This window comes from Gossypium arboreum, chromosome 7 (genome assembly GCF_025698485.1).
Source record: "Gossypium arboreum isolate Shixiya-1 chromosome 7, ASM2569848v2, whole genome shotgun sequence".
NCBI lineage: Eukaryota > Viridiplantae > Streptophyta > Magnoliopsida > Malvales > Malvaceae > Gossypium > Gossypium arboreum.
This window is the reverse complement of record NC_069076.1, coordinates 92,156,087-92,163,711: the sequence shown is the minus strand read 5'-3', so window position 1 is coordinate 92,163,711 and position 7,625 is coordinate 92,156,087. Positions and strand designations below refer to the sequence as shown.

Below are 7,625 nucleotides of genomic sequence, written 5' to 3'. Positions count from 1 at the left end.
GTTCTTTAAAAAAAAACACTCAGTATTATTATTGTAATCCTCAGCAAGCTAAAGTTGTCATGAACTCATGTAATATAGTTCTAGATATTTGTTTGTGATTCAATAATTAAGTTTTTAATAGTGGGGTAATATATTGAAATTATCTCGATTCTAACCTTTGTCTCTTCAGCTTGTATCCATATCCATAACCTAAACCCCGTTACAACTATGCAAAGACCTTTTGATTTGTGTATCATATCATTTACAAGTGGTGGAGATTTGATTTTCATGCAAGCCTATAGTAATAACTTCTCATATTAGACAATCGAGTGCTTAATCTTGAACCTTAAACACTTTGAGTGATTTGAGTGAATCCTTAGTGAGGATGTCATCTCTTGTATATTTAGGACTAAAGTTAATTACTTAGAGGAAGGAGATTACCTATAATTTTATTATCAAAATATTCGACTTAGATTGTTTGAGGCTTTTAATGCCCCTATAGTTGAATTCTCACTGTATGATTTTCCGTGGAATAGTTTGTAACATTACCAGTAATGATTATTTGATTGAAAAGGAATGAATTCTAGCAGTAAATGAGAGTTTTGCTTGAGGACAAGCAAATGCTTAAGTGTGGGGGTATTAGATAAATGCCAAAGTATACATATTTTTATCCTAAATACTTAGCATATTTATGGATGTTTATTAGTAGATTTGTGGATTTTTGTGCTCTTAATCCAGTTATTTCATGTTTTTTACTCAGGAGAGCACCAAGAGTCAAAAGGAGCCAAAAACGAGCCAAAAAATGACAAAATAGACCAAATCGAGAAGATGACATGGCCTAAGCCTTGCCACACGGGCTTCTCACATGCCCATGTCTTTCGAGGGTGTCGACCAAGGCTTTCACGATTCACATGGCCTGGCCATTGACCCACACGGCCGTGTGCAATTTAACGGATCGAACACGGCCTGGAAAACACGTCACACAGCTGTGGCATACGGGCGTGTCCCTTTTTCAAATTGATGTATTTTTACACGGAAAAGGATACTTAGGTAAGAAGAAAGCCAATCCAAAGCCTATATAAACACCCTAAGTATGACTTAGAAATGGGCCTCTCCTCCAGAATTTTTCTAGAGTACAGAACCACACGTCAGGAATTAATTGAAGGAAGCTAGACGATCCATCTGATCGCGTGATTTGTAACAAGTAATAAACATTTATAATGAAGATCAAACCTAGACTAACTATTATCACGACAAAAAGGCAAGCGCACCTATCGAACAATAGTATAGTAATGGCAAGACCGGGATATCGTACCCAAGGGAACCAAAAATACTAGTAATAACTATCTTTTTATTATCTAGACTAAGAATAAAAGGGTTTGTTTTAATTAACTAATTATTTAAACTAAGAACGGACAGAGAAAAGAATTGGGGAATTGCTTTTGGGAAAATCGATTGACTTGAAACCATACCTAAGGAAAAATCCACCTAGACTGTACTTGTTATTCTGGCTCCGAATCGGACAATTTATTCATTCAACTTGTTACATAGAGATCCCTAAGTTATGTTATTATCCCTATTCAAGACTAATAACGTCTAATCCCTAGATTGAATAACCGAGACTTTTTTGTAATTAACACTCTAGGGTTGCATTAACTCGATCTATGGATCCCCTTATTAGGTTTCACCCTAATCCGGAAAAATCTTGTCACCCTATTTCTAGGCGCCCAATCAACTCTGCTTAATTATGGAAAATGTACTCTTAGGCAGGGTCTGTTCCTCCTCTGAATAAGAGCGTGTCTTGAATTAGTATACTGGGATATCAAAGCAAGAATTAAGAACACATAATTAAGAACAAGTTAAATATTTATCATACGATTCAGAAAATAATAACAAAATTCGTCTTAGGTTTCATTCCCCTTAGGTATTTAGGGGATTTAGTTCATAACTAAATAAGAGAACATCTCAAAAGAATAAAGAATACAAAACATAAAGAAAACCCAAAACTCCTGATTGGGAATTGAGGAGAGATCTTCAGTCTTGATGATGAATTCTGCTTCTGAGATGGATCAATCGGCATCCTTAGGGTAATTCCTTACCCTTATTCTCTGTCTCCCTTTTCTCCTCCTCTAGTGTGTATTTATAGGCTTTTGAATGCCTAGAAACCCTCCAAAGTGGCCTTTTCCTAATTGGACTTAACTTGGGCTTAGCAGGGACACGCCCGTGTGACACGGCCGTGTGACGTGATTGGCAAGCCGTGTTCGATCCGTTAAATTTCACACGACCATATGGGTCAATGGCCAGGCCGTTTGAATCGTGAAAGCCTTGGTCAATACCCTCGAAAGACACGGGTGTGTGAGCTGCCTGTGAGGCAAGGCTTAGGCTGTGTCATCTTCTTGATTTGGTCCATTTTGTCCCTTTTTGGCTCATTTTTTGCTCCTTTTGACTCTTGGTGCTCTTCTGAGTACAAAACATGAAATTAAAGCATTAGGAGCATCGAATTCACCAATTCTAATGAGAAATCATCTATAAAATGCATTAAACATGGGGTAAAAATATGTATAATTTATGGTTTATCAAATACCCCCACACTTAAGCATTTGCTTGTCCTCAAGCAAAATTCTCAACTCATAATCAGAATAAATCCTTCTCAACTTATAATTTCTATCAACAATATCTCAAATTAATCCATAGGTAATCATACATTGAGAATTTAACTAAAAGAACATAAAAGTTTCAATCATTCCAAGTTGAGCATTTTATCCCAAAAATATAGATGTCTTCCCTCATCTAAGTAATCACCTTTAATTCAGAATATCACAGAGTTTTACATCCTCACTAAAGATTCAGTCAAATCACTCGAGGTGTTTTAAGGACAATAAAGGAAGCACTCAATAGTCAATAATGGAAAGTCATTACCATAGGCTTGCATGAAAATCAAATCTCCACCACTTTAATTTTAAGATGATACATCAATCAAAAGGTCTTTAGAGGGTTGTAATGAGGCTTGGTTAGGGGGTGTGGTCACAAGCTGAAAGAAAGAGTTAGAATCGAGATTGACTTGAAAAGTTGCCTAACTAGAAAAAGAGTTAATCTTCACTTGCGTACAACAGAGCTTCTCTCAGAATATGAAATTACAGATATGCATACATAGTTGTGTTTTTTTGTGTTTGTTTTTTTTTTAAGAACAAGTTAAATAATATAGACTAAATATCAAGAACAAAACATAGCTAGACAATCCATTCAACTCAAATCTCGAAAAAAATAGAGATTAATTTAGGGGATTTCAACAATAATGGGTTAAAGGTTAATATTAAGGGTAATACAAGAATTGGTTTGTTGGGCTCAAGGGGGTACTAGGGGTTAATCGTGGAGGTAGGCTTTTCATGGCATGAGTGGGTTAATCCTAGGTGCCTTAATCATTTTGATATATCAAATCAAATGGTGTGGTCTCGACATGCATAATCAAGCAAGTTCTAGAATAACAGTTCAATACTGACGCACTCAAAGCAATAATAAAAGTGAGCACGAAAGGATGAATAGATGCTTGAAAGGCTCAAAAATCTTACAAAAATTATGGCTTTTTAATGTTTAGACTCGTGAATTCTAATTCAAAGTAATACCTAGACTTGGGGAAACAACCTATAATTTAATTTCTTAAAAAAAATTAACTTATCATGCTTGATTCTCTAATGTTTTAAAGTTTAAATAATCAATGCATAAATCCCTATGTTTTAATTCAAGATATATCAATCAAAATTTATCCTAAATATGATATACAAGTTGTTCATGAGAACAAGGTGATTATTTAGGGATCTTTTTCTGATAGTGAAATAAATACCCCCTACACATAAGATCTACATTGCCCTCAATGTACAATGATAGATGTTAGAGAATAAAAATAAGATAGGGAGAGAAGTGAAACTTCCTGTATGATGTATTCCTCAAACTTAGAGTTTTAGAGAGTGATCAGTTTGAGAGTGGAGGAGGATACTCCGGTAGTCGTAGAGGTTTATTAGGCCATAAGTCCTGCACCAAAAGAATATTATATCTAGTGGTAACTATGCTCGTGGTCGAGCAAGACATGGCAGTCATGGAGAACCTTCCCTGGTGGAGTTGTAGTTCCTATGTGATGATGAGCTTAGGAGTTTTATATAACTGTGATAAAATCAGGAACTTTTTAGGAGATATTAGGAAGTTTAAGGATTCGAAAAGAAATAATTGAAATAAAGAATAAAAATAAAATTCTAAAATCTAATAAAAATAATAGAAATAGTTTCAATAATAAGTAAAAATAGAAAGTAATAAATAAATATTTCTAAATATCTTCATCGCTGGATGGTTCGCGAGGCGGGACTGGCGATGAGATGGAAAGATGCTGACAACTCTGCCGTAGAGTAGCATCAATGTTGTCAAATTATTGAAAACACTGAAGCTCGAATCGGGTGAGGTACTCAGAGATGTTAGCATATGAAGCTGCTACATGAACTGGACAATAGGGTAGTGGTGGCTGAAAATAGGGATCAGGGAGTGGAGAATGGGAGATTTCGGCTAGGGCTTTGGAAATGAAGAAGAAAATGAACAGTGATTTGCTTATATATGGGGGCCACACGGCCTAGGGCCACGCCCGTGTGATTCAAATTTTACAATTTTAGGTCGTGATTGGTTATTCTCCCACACCCATGTGTCTTGGACATGTGTGGTACACGGCCATATCTCACGACCATGCCTAGCTTTGTTCGCTTCTCCCACACTCGTGTGTTATGGTAGCACGCCTGTGGATTGTTGTACACGACTAAAGGGCACAGGCGTGTCGCCCGCCCGTGTCGAAGAAATAGAATCGAGCCTTGTCCCTGGCACACCCGTAGGTTTCCATCCCCACGCCCGTGTTTTTCCTATCGAGTGCACCCACGGCCATGTCGCACGACCGTGGGGATTTATCGCACCCCGTGTTTTGGGGAAATCATTTACCCTATTTTCGCACGGACTTGTTTTACTACGTGTTACGCAGACAGCCTTAAGCACGGCCATGTTACCGGCCATGTGATGCTGGGAACTTGTGCTTCAAATACTCTGTTAGTGACCTAAATGTTTAAAACTTGAATTTAAAATAATTTAAAATGGTTAGTACTCGGGTTGCCTCCCGAGAAGCGTTTATTTATAGTCTAAGCTCGTCTTACCTCTCCGTTGAATGATCATGGTGGTTCGAGGAGTTCATACTCCTTATTCCTACTGTCAATTTTAAAATAAGGTTTTAAACGGGTGTTGTTTACCTTAAAAGTGCTGAACTTGGGATGACTCACCTCCACTGTACCGAATGGAAAAATACTAAGTACCATAAGAGGAATTTCCTCATTTGGTGTGGTAGGGACAATGTGAGGATCAACGGCATCTAGTAAGACTGTATCACCGACCTTAAGTTGATTAAGAAAGGTATCGGGCTTTTTTTGCGTAGTTTCGATTTATCATGTGTTCTCGATTTGTGTTCTCGCCATTCGTCTAGCTCCTCTATCCATAGTCTTTGTTCTTCATGGACATCTTTGTTCTCTTCATGAAAGTAGCGCACTGTCTCTATTGTCTTTGTTCGAGGAAGTTCCTGCAAGGACGATTGAATATTAGTTTTATCATCAATAGTTTTTATAGCATTATCTTGAGCCTTAGAGGTTTTGACTGAGTCGCGTGCTTGGAGTGTTACTGCGTCGTCACCTGCACAAAGTGTTAGCTCTCCTGTTCCTACATTAATAATGGTTCTGGCAGTTGCTAAAAATGGTCGTCCTAAAATTAGAGGTACCTCGTTATCCTCATTCATATTTAAGACAACAAAGTCTACTGAGTAAATAAATTTATCAATTTTAACGAGAACATCTTCAATAATACCCTTAGGAAATCTAACTGTTCTGTCAGCCAATTGTATGCTCATCCTAGTCTGTTTGGGTTTATCGAGACCTAGTCGTTTAAAACTTTTATATGGCATAACATTTATACTTGTCCCTAGATCAGCTAAAGCATTATTCATAGATAGACTACCAATTAAGCAAGGAATTGTAAAACTCCCTGGATCTTTCAATTTGTTAGGTAGCTCATTCTTTAGAATAACTGAACAGACTGCATTGAGTTCCACATGTGATGTAGCTTCTAATTTCCTTTTGTTGCTCAGAAGTTCTTTTAAGAATTTTGCTGAGTTGAGCATCTGCGAAAGAACTTCAATAAAGGGTAAGTTAATATGTAATTTCTTTAAGAGTTTGACAAACTTACCGAATTGTTCTTCTGTTCTGTCTTTCGTCATCACTTTAGGATATGGCACACTTCATGATTTCTACTTACCTGTTTGGGATCATTATTGTTTACCTCTTCTCGTCCTTTGTTCATCGCGTTGTCTTACTGTATTTCTGGCTCAGGTGTAATGAATCTTTCCGTATCTTGAGTGCTAATTGCACTGAGGTGTTCCCTCAGATTAGGTTCAGTATTACTTGGTAGGATACCTTGTGGTCATTCGGAGATTAGTTTGGACAACTAGCCTATCTGAGTTTCGAGTCCTTGGATCGATGCTTGTTGATTCTTAAGTGTTGTCTCGGTATTTTGGAAACGGGTTTCTGACACCGAGATGAATTTAGAAAGCATCTCTTCAAGGTTTGGTTTTTTCTCCTGTTGATAAGATGGCTGTTGAAAACCTTGAGGATTTTGTGGCTTTGGATTTCCTTGAACTCCCCAGGAAAAATTTGGATAGTTCCTCCAACCTGCATTATAAGTATTACTATATGGGTTATTTTGAGATCTAAAGTTATTATTACCCATATAGTTAACTTGTTCCTCTTCAGCTGTAGGATTGAAGGATTGGTATTCTGTATGTACATCTCCTCCGCTTGAGTCACACCTCATTACTGGATGTACCTACGTAGAACCAAGAAAACTATCAATCTTTTTATTGAGAAGTTCTACCTGATTAGAGAGCATGGTGACTGAATCGATGTTATAGATGCCGGCTGTTTTCGTTGGCTTTGTCCTCATAACTTGGCACTGATAGTTGTTCAATGACATCTCCTCTATGAATTCATAAGCATCTTTCAGTGTTTTATTGTTTATGGTTCCGCTAGCAGCTACGTCAATCATTTGTCTTGTCGAGGGATTCTCACCATTGTAGAACGTTTGAACTTGCAGCCAAAGCGATAACCCATGGTAGGGGCACCTTCTCAGTAAGTCCTTGTATCTCTCCCATGCATCGTAAAGTGTTTCTAAATCCTTCTGCACAAAAGAAGAGATATCATTACGCAATTTAGCCGTTTTAGCCGGAAAAAAATATTTTAGTAAAAATTTCTCTGTCATTTGTTCCCAAGTAGTGATAGACCCTCACTGGTAACGAGTTCAACCCCTGTTTAGCTTTGTTTCTCAGTGAAAAGGGAAATAAATGAAGATGAATGGCATCATCAGAAACGCCATTGATTTTGAATGTATCGCAAAATTCAAGAAAATTTTCCAAGTGCGTGTTGGGATCCTCATCCTGCAAACCATCAAACTGAACAAACTGCTGTATCATTTGAATTAGTTCGAAATTATTCACAGCAATAGCAGGTCTGACTATACTAGACTCAGTTCCTGTTAAAGAAGGTTTAGCATAATCATACATAGTACTGGAGCAGGATTTTGAT

At 37.3% G+C, this 7,625-nt stretch overlaps 1 non-coding gene across 1 annotated transcript; it reads left to right on the top strand.

The window, feature by feature from the left end:
• The first annotated feature begins 7,147 nt into the window (after window positions 1-7,147).
• Window positions 7,148-7,254, top strand: LOC128296006 (small nucleolar RNA R71). The gene has a single exon (XR_008286554.1). It is a non-coding gene; the product is annotated as a small nucleolar RNA R71 (small nucleolar RNA).
• Window positions 7,255-7,625: the final 371 nt, after the last annotated feature.